This window comes from Furipterus horrens, unplaced genomic scaffold (assembly GCF_987537825.1).
Source record: "Furipterus horrens unplaced genomic scaffold, mFurHor1.1.pri manual_scaffold_1, whole genome shotgun sequence".
NCBI classification, from domain to species: Eukaryota; Metazoa; Chordata; class Mammalia; order Chiroptera; family Furipteridae; genus Furipterus; species Furipterus horrens.
In genome coordinates, this window is record NW_028327171.1 from 89456894 (window position 1) to 89476643 (window position 19750).

The following is a 19750-nucleotide window of genomic DNA, read 5'->3' on the forward strand; positions in this document are numbered from 1 at the left end:
ATTTTAGGACTAAAAGGAAATATAGAGGAAAATTAATAGTAAAACCCTACAATGTTTCAACATGACTTAAGACATTAAAAGTTTTGATTCTTTTTCCTCATCTTTACTCTTGTCCTTGTGTTTAATGATTCTCAAATAATAGGCAAAAAAACAAAAAACAAAAAACATGTTAGGTACCAAACATCAAATAATATACACCTGTCAAAAGTCAATGGGTTTCATTCTTTCTGAAATATTAAAAAAAAAAAAAAAAATATATATATATATATATATATATATACTTCTTATATAATATGAATAGAGGATAAATGAATATACTAGTTATAAAAAGTGAAAAAGACTGAAAAGGAAACAATCAAGTACAAAGTAAACTACATCTCAATAGATTCATCTCTATTAGAAAACCAGATAGAAGCAAACACAGGAAGGCTGTCAAGTTGAGACAGGGAAGTATGGCCCAAATGAAAGAACAGATCAAACTCCAAAAAAAGAACTAACTGAAAAGGAGATAGCCAACCTGTCAGATGCAGAGTTCAAAACACTGGTACTAAAGATGCTCAGGAATTATTGATTATGGCCACAAAATAAAGGAAGAACAGAAGGGTATACAGAATGAAATAAAAAAAAGATATACAGGGAAAAAACAGTGATGAGAAGAAAGCTGGGATTCAAAACAACAATTTGGAACAAAGAAGAAACAAGCATTCAACCAGAACAAAATGAAGAAACAAGAATTCAAAAAAATGAGGAGAGTTTAAGAAGACTCTATGAACATTAAAATGACAACAAACTCACAACTATCAACTACTGAATCTGAAAAATAAAAACAGAAGCATACTAAGCAAACAACCAGAACAGGAACAGAATCATAGGTATGAGGATCTATTGGAAGATTATCAGCTGAGAGGGGCGTGGGATAGAAAGGGGGACATTTTGCAGGGATTAAGAAGCATAATTGGTAGGAACAAACTTGTCTTGGGGATGCTAGGAATAGTGTAGGAAAGGGTGAAGTTAAAGAGCTTACATGAACAATACATGGATATGAACAAAGGGGGGATTGCTAGAGGGAAGGGGAGGTAACAAGAAGAGGGGGGCAAAAGGAAAAAATTGGGACAACTGTAATAGCATAATCAATAAAATATACCAGAAAAAAAATATTGGGGGTCAGGGGGTAAGATCCAGGCAGAAATGAAGGTTCCATTAAGTGAAATAAAGAAAAATCTAGAGGGAACCAATAGTGACTGGGATGAAGCCAAGAATCAAATCAATGATTTGGAACATAAGGAAGAAAGAAGCATTCAATCAAAACCGCAATAAAAAATCATTAAAAAAAAAAACAAACCAACAACAATAGGCTAAGTAGTCCTGAGACATCTCCAAACGTACCAATATCTGAATCATAGGGGTGCCAAAAGAAGAGGAAGAGCAAGAAATTGAAAAATTTTGGAAGAAATAATGAAAGAAAACTTCTCTAATATGGCGAAGGAAATAGACATACAAATCGAGAAGCACAGCGAGTCCCAAGCAAGTTGGACCCAAAGAGGACCACATCAAGATAAAAAAAAAAAAAAAAAAAGAAAACCAAATACATGCCAATTTCCATAACCTTTGTATCTATGAGAGGATTTATGGAAAAGAAGGGTCAGAACTTAGACCTTATTTCTGTGCTTGACTGGCAACAAAAAACAATCTGCAAAATCATTACCATTATGTATAATCTTCCATCATTTGCTTAGATACAGCCACACTTCCGTACAACAGACTATTCAAATGTAAAACTTCTTTAATTAGCTGAATCTTTCATCTTCTCCTTTATGTCAACACATCCTCATTTAGATGATGGTAGACATAAGAAATTCAAGTTTTAGGAAATGAAAAATAAACTGCTAAACTATATCAAAGGAAAGAATTTTGGCCAATACAAACAGCAACTGACTTTTGAAATTTGAGTATAAGGAAAAAAATAAAGTCACTTTAGAAAATCTGCACTAAATTTATATCTATAATTAGGCAAAGGGCTAATTTTCTACTGAACTTCCATTCCAATTGATACATTTAGAAGAAAATGAAAAATCAAGATGGCTATAATTAGTGTGAACCAACTGTTCCATATTTTCTGAATTGGTTGCTCTGTCTCCCTGTTTCTTTGTTCTTTAATCATATCCAAATGGTTTCCATTTTTATTTGTTAAGATCTAAAGTCTGACGCACAATGCCAATGATTACCTATTTTGGATATTTGACCCACTGGCTTTGTAGACACTAAACTTTAGAACAGAAATAGTAACATTGTATCTTTATAATTTATAATCCAGAAACTCTAGTAATCACTAGTACGTATATGTCTAATCACTGTTTAACAGTAAAATATGTGTATACTTCAATTTTCTTGATGCTGAAAGTGAGTCACTACATTTTTATTTTACTTTTTGAATACAAAGGCAATGGAAGTGAACTTTGCCTTTAGTCTCTAAAAAAACTAAAATTCAAGTTGTTAAATATACAGTATGTGAATGCAAAAGTTTCGTGTTACCTTATTTTTCACATATTAACAGACTATATTTATATGTCTTTCATATCTAGCTTTTAAATAGACATATACACCATACACATGTGAATGATCATTTTGGAAATCAATTATTTAAAAGACTGATTTAACAACTGTAATTGAACAATAAAATAAAATAAATAAAAACTAAATAAAAGACTGATTTATAGAGCTTGCAAATCAACACCAAGGTATGAAAAAAACTGACAGATAATTCTATTATCTAATGTCATTTAAATTTCTTATCAGAGAAAATACGTTTTCTTTTTTATATAATTGTGTGGGTTTCCTTTTGTTTGTTTACTATATTTTGTTATACATTATGTGCTTTCTTTAATTCTCCACCCTTCTCTGCACCCTTAGATATCCATTTAAAAAAAAAAAACCCTCCCATTTTGAAAGCAAGTTCCAAGAACACAGTCATCTCTAACTAGTGGAAAGAAGGGTGACAACTATACATCTTCTTTGTAGTTGAAATGTTTTTTCCTATTATAAAACTTTTCCATGTTGGCCAATTCTCCCTTGATTACCTCTCATCACAAGACCAATAATAATGACTGCTTAATAAAGATTTGATGCTTACTAATTAAGAATGTTTACATCACTAAAACTCCCTCCCCTAACAATGAAAAACATAAAATTTTGTCTACAAAGACACAATCTTATAATTATAAATTTAATTAATTTTACAAGGAATTTTGCAACACTTTCATTTTCAGTGTAAGAGCTACTTTATTTTGACTAGCATATATTTCCCATTAATCATCAGAAGCTAAGTCCTTTTTAAAAATTTATTGTATGAGATTTTGTTTATAAGAAATAATTATGAATTAAAAGTATTTTGATATACCAGGTAATCAAAAATAGCTTCCAGATTTCAATAGTTGGTAAACCAGTAAAGATGTTAATATTAGAGGAGCCTTGAAGAAAAGGAAAGAAAAAAAGAGTAAAAATAGAGGAGAAAGAAGAGAAAGAAAGCTAGCTGCATTAAAATTTAAATAATAAAATAAAAAAAGTATGAGTAATGTAAAAGCAATGTCAAGAATATCACCTAAGGAGCAAAGTACCTATTTTATTTTGGATTCAATCACCTAACACTATATTTCTTTAAAATGGTATGAATCAATTTTTTCCAAAAATCAAGTTACATTACTGCATAGAATGTAAGGCTGAACCAGAGTTGATTAGCATGACTATTGAATGACAGCTTCACTGTTCATAAATAACTCTTTGAAGCTTAAAGAGCTACAGCCACTATCAGAAGGAGACTGGAGGTGCACAAGTTTTGATGTAGAATGACACGATCCTACCCTTAATAAATGTATCACATAATGTGGGATAAAAAGGCATGAATAGATTATTATGATACAATATGGTGGGGGCAATGCAACAACTATAGCCATCTTGATGTAATAAATTAGGTCTGAAAAATAAAAAAATAAATCAAGATTCAATTAGTAGGCTCCACTAAAACATCGGGGGAGCAAAAAAATCTAATCTAGTTAAATTGAATGTAGTTTTTGCATTTTCTCCATTCAAAAAAACAGGTGTGTGTCACAAATCAAAGAAAAATTAAAAGCTTTAAATGCTCAATTAGTGAAAAACTTTAAATGACACTTCATATCAGTGAAGTACAAGGTTTATAAGAATGTACTATTGGGGAGATGGAAAAAGGGGAGACCATTTTTTAATAAAAAAAAATTTAAACTCAATGCTCATATTTAAAAGCTAGAACTTGTTCTTCTTAATCTTTACAAGGTGAAACAAATTCATCCTATAAAGAAAGTCAAGACATAAAGAATACAAACAGGACTTCTGCCCAAGATGGAGGCCTGGACTGACACACTCCATCTCCCTCCAAACTAAGAAGGAATACATCTACTGCAAAACCAAAAAAAAACCCAGAAGTTCCAGAAAATAAAGCTACAAGGAAGTCCAACGTATGAAGTTATAAAGAAGTGGTGCTTGTCCGGAAGGGTAGGAGGGGCGAAGCCAGGGTGGAGAGGTCAAGCTGTGCTGGTGGCGGCAGCTACAGCAACAGCAGTGAGATGGCTGTAAGCACAGACACCTGTATATAAAAAGAGGCAAGAAACACCTAGGGAATACCCCCAGCTGCAGACCAGACCCGTCAGCTCGCGATTCCAACACCGGGAAAGGCAGATCCCCATTGCCTCAAACTGTGAAGGCCGGAGGGGGTGGGGATGGAAGAAGAAGCTCCTGGTCTCTCAGCAGAGCCTAAAGGGCAAGAGTCCATCTTGGACTCCAGCCCCCACACAAAACGCCACAGGGTGGTGAGAAGGGTCACCCAGTAGTGAGGAGTGCAAGGGGCTCTGCCCCCTATAGCATAGGAGGTGTGACAGCCCTGCCCAGGAAGCAAAGGAAACACAAAACTGTCAGGATGGCACAGATCACGATAGAGATCCCGGTGACACAGCTGACCAGACAACAAATATCTAATCTAACAAAGCAGCAGGTAGGAAATCTTTCTGAGGCTCAGTTCAGAGCTTTGATTATAAGAATGCTTACAGACCTGACAGCAAATCTTAAACAAGACGGGGAAGGAATGAGGGCTAGTCCTATTGAAATGAACAAAAACACATATGAAACTAGTGGTGAGGGAAAGAAAACCAGGGATCAAATCAACAAATCGGAACACAAGGTAGGAACAAACAGTCAACTAGTGCAGAAAAAGGAAATGAAAAGTGATAATGAAGAGAGGCTCAGAAACCTATGGGACAGCTATAAGCGGGCCAACATCTGAATCATAGGGTTGCCAGAAGATGAAGAACAAGAACTTGAAAAATTATGTGAAAAAATAATGAAGCAGAACTTCCCAAACTTGGGGAAGGAAATAGACTTACAGGTCCAGGAAGCACAGAGAGTTCCAAAAAATCTGGATCCAGGGAGAACCACATCAAGATTAGAATCAAAATGTCAAAAATTAAGGATAAAGAGGGAATCTTAAAAGCAGCAAGAGAGAAGAAGAGAATTACGTACAAAGGGGTCCCAATAAGACTTTCAGCTGATTTCTCAAAAGAAACTCTGCAGGCAAGACGGGACTGGCAAGAAATATTCAAAGTAATGAAATGCAAAAACCTACAACCACGATTACTCTATCCAGCGAAGCTGTCATTCAGAATAAAAGGGCAGAGAAAGTGCTTCCAGGACAAAGTAAAACTGAATGAGTTCATCAGATCCAAACCACTGTTAAATGAAATGGTAAAAGGACTTGTTTAGGAGAAAGAGGATCAAAACTATGAACATTAAAATGAAAACTGTATTATAACAACCAACAACAGAAGCTAGGGAACCAAAACAAAGGCAAACTAAGTAGGCAACAGAGTGGTAAAAGAATTATAGGTATGGGGAACATATTGGAGGAAGGTCAGCTGGGAGGGGGAAGGTGGGAAAGGGAGGGAGATGGTACAGGAATTAAGAAACATAGTAGGAGGAAGCGGAGTAGACAGGAAGATGTTGAGAAGAACTATATGCACAACCAATGGGCATGGACTAAGGTGGGGGGGACAACTGGAGGGAGGAAAACAAAGGGAAAAGAAAATGGGACAACTGTAACAGCATGATCTATAAAGCATATTAAAAAGCATACAAACAGTGGCATTCAAAATGAGACTCACATCCAGTTAAAGAACAATTTCCATTCACTGACTTTCTGATGTAGTGGCCTCCAAGATAGGTAAACAGAGTTAATTCCCACTGTTTTTTGACCTTGGGAACATTATAGTTCCTAAGAATTTGAGGGGACTAGGCTGATGAAAGACTTGTCTGTCATTTCTCCCTCTTGGGAATAGATTTTTTAAGACAGATTCTGAAAGTCTTAAATAGAGGTGGATCTTACCCATTCCCTTGCCGAAATACTTTTAAGTTTTCAATACCTTTAAGGGAACTATGAAGCACATCTTAAAAGTCCAAATACCAACAAAGACTCAGAGTCTACCCCAAGTCGTAAGAGAAATCAGGCATGTGTGCAGAAAAGATCTAATGTAAGTCGCAGGCAGGATGACAATTTTTCAAGTTGCTCCATATTACCTCATAGAAATTAAACTGCTCACTTAAAAAGGAATTTAGTGAACCATGTCAGTAAAAAACCTTCACTAAAATAGGTAACCAATAAAGATCTTTTCCCTTTGTTAAAGAAAACATAATACATCAGTAACATGGCTAGGGAGGCAAAGTCCTAAAATTGGGGATGGGAAAGATGATTCCTGATCTCTCTGTAGGGCACTCTAGAACATGAGGCCAACAAAGGTCTATTAATAGCAGGAAGCTATCCCTCAAAGTAAGGATGTTTCTTTCTACAACAAATAATTTTAAATGGATAATTTACAAATGCCTTACTTAAACATAACTCAACCATGAAACATGCCTATAATGTTCAACTGTAGTATCCTTTGATAAGTTCTCATGAGATATTCAAGGGACAGTCTGCTTTATTTATCAACCATGCTATATTAAAGAGTTTGACCCTGAAGTTTGATAGTATTTGGTTCATATCCTTACTCTGCTGATAGTCTTGAATAAGCTACTTAATCTGTCTGCATGTATCAGCTTCTTTATATCTAAAAATTTTAATAAAAATGCCTATCTCACAGAGTTGTTGTGAGAAGGCAAGTAGGTACAGCCAAACATATCTACTTTTAAACACTTAACAAATGACTTACTATTATTATTAATTTTACCTACCACTTCTGTTTAAAAGTATAAATATTAATCATAGTAGTCTTCCCGCTTTTTCTCATGTAATACTGTTGTCCATTAACCTGAAAGCCATCTTAATAAGGCAAAATCATCATCCTCACCTTATTAAGATCACCAATTGTTATGGTGACCTTTCAAAATTCCATAATGGGCAAGTATTTTATTCATCCATTTAGCCATTTATTCTGCAAATCTTGGTTGTCTATTATATAATAGGCTCGATCTAGGCACTGATGATACAAAGATGAAGATGATACAATCTTACTCTTAATAAATGTAAGGGGCTTAGAGATCTCCCAAGGTAGAGAAGATTGTGAGAATAAAACTGAGATCAAACCAGAACAAAGGTGGTAATCTGTAAGAACAGTATATAATTTCTGGAATGATGTAGTTCGGACCAGAATGTGGCCTTGAATTGGGTAGGCAGAGTAAAGGTGAATTAGGCTAGGAATCAGAATGGGGCCATGTAAATTTTAAAATCTATGATTATGACAGTAGTTTGCATAAAGAAAAGGACTACATACAGTAAATCTTATCTCAATATATTCAATAAACCTTAATTTTTAAAATGCCAGTTATTTTAACTTTGTGGCAATGCCAAAGTAAGATTAAAAACATCCATTTGATGATTTCAACAAATAGTTTTATATAGAAAACTTATTATGATATGATTGCTTGTACCTTTATCTGGTTTAAAGGTTAATAATATCTACTTCAATCAAGAAAACTCTTTTGGCTTTAGTATTAGAGGTCTTTTCAGTAAACCTAATTTGTAACAAGTATCCCTTTGTAAAATAAATCTTAAAAATGGAAACTAGTCTATTACTTGAAAGAGAAAAGAAAAAACCCTCTTCTACATTTCTTTTTATTAAGATAAAATATAATTAAAGTTCTGTGAGCTAAATAGAAAGTCACCATTGCTATAAAATTCATATAGAAGCAACCAGAATATAGTAGAACTTTCTCTTTTTTTTTTTTTATTTGAAATGTTAGAAGTTCAATCTATACTCTTATAACCTGGGATAATTTGATAAAAGAAATGTTTCCCCAACAAACAAAACAAACTTGACCTGGAAACAACAACATTATTTTTAAAATTAGATTAACTTTTTCTCTTTGCAATTCCCAATAGGTCACCATTTAATTGTTTTATCATACTTGACACTTCAAAGATGGCTTTTGTTTGTTTTTACTCAATGGAATATAGTAAAAAATTCTCCTAAAATATTTTCTTGAAGGATTTCTACCATCTGTGGGAACAAGCTACCTTTCCACAACTTCTCATATCACTTCTCTGTGCTCCCCTCAAACTGTATGAATGGTTGCTTTTCCTGATCCACACGTTGGGTTAACCCATCTCTTCCTCCTCTCTAATACAAAGTTCCATGCCTCAGCCTGTTAACTTTCATCTGCACCAGCTTTGTCAAGGTATTCCCATAGTATCTTTCCCAGTCCCTTCCCAGAGATGTTACCTATCAGGCTCTTATAATGCCACATAACTTCTGCCATTTCACATCACCTGCCACAGCACAAGGCTTCTCCAAAGAGCACCGTGGTTATCTTATATACATACTGCATTTAACTTCTATTAGAGCAAAAGTCTTTGCTGAAGGAGAAAGCGTTTTATTTTACCTGTGACAGCTTTTCACACATCATAGATAGCCAATAAGTGTTAATTTCAAGAACAATGAAAATATTTAAAGAACTATAAATAAGAATTTCCTGACCCCAAAACAGCACTAACAAATACATAGATAGGAACAGTATATAAAAACAGTTTACAGAACTACATAAACAGTAAGGCATCAATTTGTTAAACCTTGGTGAAAAGTAATTTTAACAAAAGTCATATAAATAGAGAATTAAAAATTTGGGACTTGGCTCTAAATCCCCCCCCCCAAAAAAAAGCCAATACAGTACCAGCAAGTTAAAGGAAATTACCTAATGCTATAGTCCCCATGAGCAGTTTCCAGAAACTCAAATAAACTGAACAAATTTGTCATACTTCTCAAGGAAGCATGAGATAGTTTTCCATCACACTATCTGTTCCCTGAAAGTTACTTCCTCCTTGTGGCTTTGGAAATTTTCCTTATTGATACCTTTTTCCCACTTCAACCCTGCTCTCTTGGAGCAGAGGAAGTAAAAGACAAATGAGCCACAGGAGCAGGAAAGAGATGGCTCGTCTCTCCGTGCTCATACTGTATGTTCCTAATGGAAGAAAATGAAAATCATGGCATCGATTCCATTCATTCCCCTAGAGTTAAAGTTATCTTTATTTATATGGTTGGAGCAAATATAAAAATAAAAGCAAGCACAATTTTGCCAAGCAATTCTCATTCATTTTTGGTATAATCTGATACAGATACTATGTCCTAATGTTTTGTGTGTGTGTGCATGTGCATGTGTGCACTGTCAAAGGTGAAGTAAGAAAAGGAGGATAATAAATAGTATGCCATTATACTCTTCATTCGATAAAAAATTAATATCAAATTACAGGTAAGTAGAAAAAATATATAGGCTACAGACAAAAATACAAACAGTAGTAATCTCTACTACTAGTTTATAAATAATTTTCTCTTTATTTTTTTTCTTTAAATTTTTCTATTTTCAACAAAAAACAAAAACATCATTAAAAGCTGTTATATTGATTTTTCTCAATAGGCAAACCTACAATGTGCCTATAGTACAGTGACTAGATTTCCAGACGCCACTATCCCAGTCCTCTGATAGGCCCCACTGATACCAGATCACTTTGGCTTTCTAGTCGAGAAGGCATCTCTGGTATAGTCGCCCAAACCATTTGCTTGACCACTAACCCCAGTTTTCTAAAAAGTATCAGCCCTTCCCCCATAGTACATTCACCAATGGAGCACTAGTATTTTTCTAAATCCTTCCCCTGAAGGACTCAATTATAATTTCACATTTTTAGACTAAAAAGCAGGGAATACAAAGGTCAAACAGTCCAGGAACTGCTCAAATAAAATGAGGGGTCCAATTCTAATTAAAGAGTTTATCTCCTGCTTTTATAATAGTCCCCTAAAAAAGTGACTCAAATTAAATTATTTTGGGGACCAAGAAAAACCCTGATGGTTACACAGATAAATTAGCACATTACATATATTCTTTATCATACAACAGCATAAAATACATGTCTAGTCACATATGACCAAAGGATTAAATTACCCACATCTCTTCTTCAGCTTACCAGATATACGACATGCATGTATGACATTGGTTCAAGAGAAAGGAGTAATTTAGATATCTATAGCCCCACAGAGCAAGGCTATTTTTTTTTTTTTTAAGCAGTAAGACTAAATGGGATTTGTTTTCTTTCAAAATGGAAAACAAAAAGGTAAAGCAATCATAGAAAGTCGTGGCTGTAATAATTTTCCAGTTCTTAGCAGTAAAATTTTCTTAGACCACTGCAAAATCTTAAATGTTCTAAATACAGCAACAACAAATATATATATTTTTTAATTGGTCTAAGATTTTCTTAAACTGGCCAAAGTTAAACCAGATATAACTTTATTATGTAGCTTAATGGTGGTTATAGGACCTTCTAGAAAACTGGTTTCTACACTTCCAACAATAAGGCTCATTAAGGAAGTTCGGTAATAGAGTGGAAGAAAATGTGGCACTACCAGCGTAGGGTTCTAGGCAAGAGTTAACCTGTCTCATTACTCTATAATATGAAAATAAGCTGAAAGCTTCTCTTATCCAAAGTTTTTCCTCTACAAAATGAGGTGACTGTGTACCTAAGTTCTTAGCAGTAAGTTCTGAGGTCCCCTGTCATTGTGTGGTGCTATCATCATTTTTATTCTGGCCAATAGAAGGTGATTAGATAACTCTGCCACTAAAAAGTCCATGTGCTTCAGGCAAAAACTATGAATCCATCTCCCATCATGCAACTAATACGTAAGTACAACATGCTATATAACGTTTTTAGTTTACAGATATCCCTTAACGTACATCAGTATAAAAACTCATTAGTATTATTTGAAAGCCTGATTTTTATTTTGTTCTTTACCATAATAGGAACCGCACATTTCTTTTTTTTTTTCTTTGTTCAACAAAGAAAACTCCTTGAATAACACTGGCTCTGAAAACAAAAAAAAAACAAACAAAACCCACAAAGCAGCAGAAATAACTAACTAACTAAATAAAAGGCAATTTAAAAGTTCTGTGTTTCGTATTATTGAATAACAAACACTGGAATATTGAAACCACATGAAAAATGTGGACTACCAGAACAGAGTATCCCCATTGGGAAACTTATAGTTTAAAAAGTCGGCTTTATTTATTTGTTCTTGGTAAGGAAATGTGTTAATTTATGTAGTAGGCTAGAATAATATCAGGTGTAAGAATTTTAACTTTCATCTCAACCAAGAGTTTAGAAATATCCAAATTTTGGGAGACTGTTATGTTTACTATATAATGCCTGATCAATAATATGAATCAAATCCCTTAACTATTTCAGTATGATTGCAAATGGAATAACCCCCATGTCAATAAAACCACCCTCCCATATTGGCTTTGAAGTAGAAAGACAAATGTATCTTATCAGCCTAAACCCTGAAGGCAGTGTATTAAAAAGCCTCAGCTCTAGAGTCAAACCTACATAAACCGGAGCTTAAACCACTTAGCAACTGAATAACTGTGGGTATTAAGTTAACCTCTCTCAGGCTCAGTTTCCTCCTCCCCTCCCAAAAGTATGAGTGACACCAGTACTCATCTCCAAGGGCTTGCAGAGGATTATAGCTGGCCAAAAGCCTTTCTCCGCTCTTCTCATCAGTGTCCATTTCCTTTCCCCTTGTACATGAGCTAGGCTGTGCCTTGCTCTGATCCACAATGTGGTAGAAATGATGCTCTGTAAATTTTGAGGCTAGGCCTTATGAGATCTGCAGTTTCGACCTTTACATCATGGAAAACACCCTTGGAATTTAACCACCATGTTGTGAGGAAACCCAAACAGTCATGCAAGAAAGGCTCCAGTGAGCGGCAAGACAACAACAAATGCTGGACATGTAAGGCCAGCTGAACCTGAACCCCAGCCAACACCACATGAAGTAGAAGCTGCTCTCAACCAAGAGAGGTTTTTACAAGAAATCTGGACTATACTAATTGGAAAGCAACCTACTACAGTACAGGGAATGCCCAAAACATATTTATTTAGATGGCCAAACAACAAACTGAACTGTGAAAATGCCATTAGATTAATCCACAACAGACTTAATTTCCACAAGCCTTAAATGCTCAAAGGCAGAGAATCCCATTAATATCTTACGTATGGAAAATGTAAGCAAACACCTGGAATGTTTGGAGATTTTATGGCAATCTTTTAATTGAGTTGCTATGTAAATTACATGTGTTCTTAAGATTATTTAACAAAACTAGATTTAATATATATATAGATAAGAAATCATCCTGAATGTTGGCTTGTCTACTATTCACTGGGGTCTCTCTTAAAAAGCTAAACACTATTAATAATCTTATCAATACTGAAGTATACACACTGATATTTTAAAATCATAATTCCTTTAGCTCACAGCTGTACCTAAACCATTACTATAATTAATCTTGAGCATTTTAAAATACTGCTGAAGAGATCATTGAATCTGTCTACCCATGTAAACGCTTTTAAGTGAAATGGTTATTCCATAGATGTATTGCTATACCCAAGACTTGTAGGATTTAATTTATACACTAAACACAAAAATCAATCATTATTCCTCTCCTGAAGATGCCTATCACTTAAAAGTTAATAGAAATAAGAAAATCCAAATACTTAAAAAGAAGCTGGTTTTGATATTCGGTTAAACATTGGAATAATGGAAGAAGGATCATGTAATAACTTATAGATATTTTATTTCTGGCTTAACTATTTCCTGTTTAGTCAAGTATTTAAGGAATTAACTATAAAGAGAGAATGAAAAAACTACAAATAATCCACAAAGATCAGGCTATAAAAGCAGCACTAGTTAATCTTTTCTGTCTGTGATATATCTTACCTCATGATGCAGCTCACTGCTTCTCTAAAAGCCTAGTTTGTGTGCACAAATGTCAGTTCTCTCTGGTTTTCAGAATGAATTTATACACATAGAAATTATAATCTACATATGATATTCCAGTGACTTTAATAAAGTATATTTACTCAACAAATATTTTGGGGGGCTCTGATCTGTCACTATCCTAGACAATAGGGTTAATAAAATAAAACCAGAGTCATTGTACAGGGTGGGGCAGAAGTAGGTTTATAGGTATTTGTATGGAAATACAGGGATAAACTCTGTGTTTTGAGTACCCACAACTGTACACCTACTTCTGTCCCACCCTGTATAATTGAGATGCATTCAACATGCTTCAGGAACACAGGGGTTAAAGGGAGAAAGTGCTCAAATCTGGATGTCTTAAAAAGAATTAAGAGGGGCAGTGGAAAGAAGAACACTCCAGATCAAAAGCAGCAAGAGTGTTAGATGGAGCCACGTGAGGTAGATTAGTCTGGACACATGACAGACATCAGGGTCAGAAGCGATTTGTATTCAGGAGTGAGGCTGAGAGGGGAGCATGACCACACCATAGATATTAAACTTGCTCCCCATGCAGCAGGCCTGCCCTCATTACCAGCACAGACCCACCCCATCCACTAGGCTGCTCGAGGATAGAGAGGTCTCCGTATTTAAACATGATTCCACCAGGAAGAATTGCATCCAGGGGTAGTTTGAAAAAGAAAACCATTTCACTAAAATGTCTAACAAGGTATAATTTAATAACTAGGGACTATTAAATCTTGATCCAAATTTAAAATATTTGGTTGACGTTTTCTCTGTTTTAAGATGGTAATTGAACTTTGAAAATTTCTGCCCTATGTCCTTGATGGAATATAATCTAAATTTAACAAATTGAGAAAGCAAAACAGAAGAAAATAATAGCACACAGAGAAGAATGCACCAGTAGCCTATGTCTTAGAAGCAGATGTTCTCCTTTGGCAGAGTCTCAGCCCCTGGTGTATTACCATTTGAAACACTCAGAGATCACATTGCTTATACACATCCAAAACGATGTGTTTCCATTTCAAAATATGAGAGTAATTCCCTCACTTTCAGAAATGATTCACCAGACAATAGTTAGTGTAATAAAGAAATGTATCCTTTTTCCATTATTTAAAACAGAATATTCAACATGCCAATCCCAAACACCGCATTATCAATAACCGATCCAATCTCATGCCACCAGATGCATTCTTGTAGATAATTCTATTGATAGGAGGCTCTGCCAAAGCTCTCAAGAATAAGACCCATTTGATTCCACTGAATACACTGCAATCTGTTCTTTAAAAATGGAATAGAGTTAAGAAATACATTTTTCCATTAAGTTTTATGGCATCTGATGTATTTCCTGTGTCAAAATCTGCCACAAAAATCTGCTTCTCAGACATCTGTTTGGTATAACACACATGTGAATATGGTACTGCAAGAGATGTCTACAAATAGCAATGTATATCATAGCATTTGGTTTCTGATCAGAAAGAATTTCCAGTATGTTGGTTGTTGGATTTCATTTGGCTTCTATTAATATCTATTATTTATTATTGTTCTTCCCATAATTCACCTATTATATATACTACTACATATATACTACACTATATCTTTTTCATTGTAAACATCACTTTTATAGTCAAGTATGAAGAAAAGACTAAACATGAATAAGAATGAGTAATAATATTTATTTTGTGGACCTTAGATTAAAATTTGGCATTCAAGTTCTACAGACAAGAACAAAAATAATGTGTAACAATTATACTCAAAATTCTGTCCTTGGACCAGCAGCATAAACATCACTTCACAGCTTGTTAAAAATGAAAATCTCGCCCTGACTGGTGTGGCTCAATGAGTTGGGTGCTGGCCTGCACTGGTCATCGGTTCTGTGCCCAGTCAAGGCACATGCCTGGGCACATGCATGGGTTGTGAGCCGGGTCCCCAGTTGGGGGCAACCAATTGATATTTCTCTCCCTCTTTCTCCCTCTCTGTCTCTAAATATAAATAAAATCTTTTTAAAAATGTAAGTCTTAGGCCGCACCCAGAACTAACCAATCTCATTCTGCACTTTAATGCAGACTCTTAGATTTAGGTGATTCGTATGCATGTTTAACTGCTGAAAGGACTAGTTTAGCAGGAACCTCAAAAGCTCTTTTATTTTTCATTGTTCTGCCTCAAGGTAAAATTGCATGTAAAGCAGCCCCAAGATCTAAGGACCCATTTAAAGACTTGTGATAGATTGCACTCAGTTGTCCCAGACCTCCTCAATGTGCTGGTAATCAGTTAATGTCATCACAGAGCTGGAACATCATTGTTTTAATTCAGGACAGACCTCAGGGGCAACTACTGAGGAGGCTTTCATTAGTCAAAACTCTTGTTTAATAACCCTAAAGGACTCACCCCCTAAAGGACTCACCCGAGTCCTTGATGACCCAGTCCTGGGGCAGCTGGTACTTTTCACATTTGTAAATATTAACATCAGACTGATAATGACCTCATCACCACACCCAAGCTCACCCCCACATCTCTTTCCTGGGAGAGAGACTGTTTCTTCTGATTGGTTAAACATTGCCAGAGGTCAGAGAGAGGGCTTGTTTCCTCCTACTACAGAACATAGAAGACACCACACACATCACTATAAGTGTGGCTCACCAATGCCTTATTTGAGAAAGGAGCAGATTAATTTTCCATTCAATAATCTCCCTCAATCACCATTATACTTGAGATTCATAATGCGAGCAAGCAATCCATCTACTATGTTTGATTCTATACTTAAGAACAGCAAAGTGGTTGGCGAGGGGGTAGGGAGAGTAAGACCTGCCAGCTGAGAAATAAAAAAGCATCTCGAAATGCCACAAAGGTGCTTTTCACACCTAAAACTGATTTTTCCCACCGCTATATATCTCCTTGTAATAATAATTAAAGAGCAAGCAGGGCCTCCCCGCCTATCCACCAGTATAACTATCCTTGGAAAATGTCAATCAAGCCTGGCTAACTAATTTTATCATGAGAAGCTCCTATCAACGAGAGAAAGATCTTGGCACAGCCTGTAGTGGAATGATGAACGTGGCCCCACAGATTGGCTCAAGGCCAGGGAGTGTCAAAGCCTGAAAGGAGCATCAAAGCCTGAAAGGAGCAGCTACAGAATCCTGAGGGCGACGCTGCTCCATTCTGGCAACTGAGAGGAGAAGCGGAGAGTGACAAGCAGCAAGAGGGTCTCCTGGCAGGGCATATAAGCGTGCCCAATACTCTAAGAGGCGACCTAAAGCAATAACTCAGCGGTAAAATTAACTAAAGGGCTCTGAAAAATGATGATGCAGAGAAGCAAGCCTGAGGACTGATGGAGGAAGGTGTTGTATAAGCCACAGGTTTCCTGCTCCTTTTGTTTAAAAGACCTTGAAGTGTCTGGGGACAACAAAAATAGGGAAAACTAACAGATGATGCCTATTTATTTCATCAAAAGGGCATTAACAAAAATCCAGCCATCACTAAAGAATATTTTCACACCACGAGAACAAGAGGGACATAATTTCAGGGGGAAAAAAATGTATTTCTTTTAATGGAATAAATTTAATTTCATGAAAGACTCACTAAAATGTGTGTTATAACTTCCAGTTCTTGGCCACAGATAGGTCTGAGGAACACCTGTCAGGAGCAATTCAGAGAATCATGCAGAGTGTAGAAGTTTCACGCCACAGTACTTCCACATGCCTCTCACCACAGCTGAAGAACTGAGTTAGTGACACACTACAAGCTTTGAAAAAGAAAGGAAATAAAAAGTGTCGAAGTAACTTTTCACAAAAATGAATTACATATAGTCTGTTAATAATGAGTTACTATTCACCTATAAAACATGACCACATTTTTTCCCAACTCTGAAACTGACTTGCAAATACAGATTATACATGGGAAAAGGTCATGACGAAAAGAATGACTTTTAAAATATAGCCAGCCAATACTAAAAATAACACGCAAGACAATGGTTCCCATTCAATCAATTTAATCAACTGAAAGTTTAGCACAAAATACAAAGACTTCTTTGGACATAAAATTCCAGGTTATCAAGTTATTTGGATAGTAAAATTAAGTGCTGTAAGTTAATTTCAAATATTCTCTGTTAATATTCCTGACAACTGCTACCATGTAAAGGAAGAGAAATTGTTATTTGAACACCAATGTTATGTAAATTAGCCTATTACTAAGTCATGCCTGCTTGCTGAAAAACCCAAAGAGATTTCTCTATATCCCAATACTACTTAGTGTGAAAATAATATAATAAAACATTAACCTTACTAGGCAGTTTTGTGAGCACATATCACGAAAGTATACTTAGTTAACATTCTTTTAGAACACTTCAAAATAATCATGAAATAAAGAGATGAAGGCACCTTAGAAATCATAATTGCTTCTGTCTTCTTATTTATAGAAGTGGACTCACCAACTCAAAAGGCCGTGATGAGCCCAATGTAAAAGACCAACTAGGGGTTTGAAATGAGTCTTCGAACTCCTACATCTACTGAACCCACATATACATTTTGTCCCCAATATAAATGGGCAATACTTTCTTGTGGGCTAGCCAATTAATCAGACATAACTCATGTTTAAATGACAAAAAAAGTAAATATTATGTTTTATGTATTATGTTCTAGACCTCCCCCTGCGATAGGTGAAAATCCACGAAGTAGGAACCTTACATTTATTTTAGTATTTATATATATTTTAAGGCTTTATAAACCCTTCCCACACACTTATAAACCATCCCCAGTCCCTTATTAACCTTTCCCACTCCCTTATTAACCTTTTCCACACTTTTATAAACACTACTTATGTTCTTAAACATATTGTACACTCTTAAACCTACGTAACTTTAACAACATACATATACAGCACTGCAAAATCCCGCGATATAGCGAAAAATCCATGATAAATAATTAAACATAATATTTTTTTTTAAATCCTGCGATAAATTGAGGCCGCAATAAGTGAACCACAATATAGAGAGGGACTATTGTACCAAGTCCCACATAAATATATTAAGATATCTTAAAAATATATACATATAGTCTACTAAAACACAAGGCATGCCCCATGACACAGCAAAAGGATGACACTCACAATCACAATTTTGAGCAAAATAAACCACTCAAAAGTGTATACCAGATGATTTCAGGTCTTAAGTAATATTTACTTATTTACGGTAACATAAGTATTTATTATCTACTAACAGATACAGATGATCATAAACATGTGGATAGATACTTGCTTAGTGTGTGCCTAAAATATATATGTATGTATTCCCCCCACCCTCTCCTCTGGGCGAAGGAGGAAAAGACTGCTGCTCTTTTCTTCACATTCACTCCTTGAACTACAAGCTTATGAACTCAAGAGACTGACTTCCCCATTCGCTACTTTTCAGTCCAAGCTTACCCACTGTTAAAAGCAAGACATCAAGCTCAAAATGGAATCACATACTGAGCTTCACACCATCAAAGAGATTCAATTCCATTACAGTTTCCCCCAGAAATGAAATCTTAGTGAATCTGAAATCATCTGATGAGCACCAGCTAGCTAATCTGCCTCACAGACCCCCGCTATCCCCTTTTAGGGAAGTAAGCTTGCAATAACCAACCCACTTGGTTGCCTAAATAACTTCCTGTTCCCGCACCCTATAAAAGTCTTTCCTTTTGTACAACTTCTTGGAACTCCTTTCTTTCTGCTACATTGAATGCTGCCAGATTTGAATTACTTTTTGCTCAAATAAAACTTTTAAAAATTTAATACACCTCAGGTTATCTTTTAACACCCCTAACGCTGAATGTAGAACTGCCAAAGCCCATGAATTGAGGCTAATATCAGAAAGTTATCATTGTTTTTCAACCTGCCATTGTGTATATCACAATTCTTTAAAAAAAAAAAAAATTCATCCTCCTTCCATTAAAAATGCTAATCGGGATTTCAATAAAAATTCCATTTTCCCATAAAATACTTTCAAATTTTTGATAAAATATGTAAATCAACTTAGGTAAAATTAAGCCTAATTTAAGTTTGTAATTTATAAATTTCAGCTATCAGGACAGGTTGATTTTCTTTGGTATGAATTTCCCTTCCTCAGGCATTCCCTATTTCTACACATGGAAGCAGAAAGAACAATAATGGCAAGTGGAAGCTCTCATTATAACTGTTAGGTAGCAGTTTAAGAGAAGGAGGAGGGGTGTCAGGGAGTCCATAACACTTGCAGGAAAAAGCTCATAGATAATGTGTCTGTTTTTAACAGGATAATAAGAGGGGGTCTGGAGCAAGATAAAAATCTGAGTTAACAGACCTCCACCTACATTTAGGAGGTCACGCCCTCCATTGGCACCACCTTCTCCCACCAAACCCACAACCTCACCCCACCTCACTGATCATATAAATCCTCAAGACAAAGAGACTGAGGGCCTATGCATTTCTCA

The 19750-nt window shown here is 35.4% G+C and overlaps 1 protein-coding gene across 3 annotated transcripts in view; it reads right to left on the reverse strand.

The window, feature by feature from the left end:
• Positions 1 to 19750, reverse strand: part of CBLB (Cbl proto-oncogene B) — a 212094-nt gene that overhangs the window by 120960 nt on the left and 71384 nt on the right. The window lies entirely within an intron of this gene.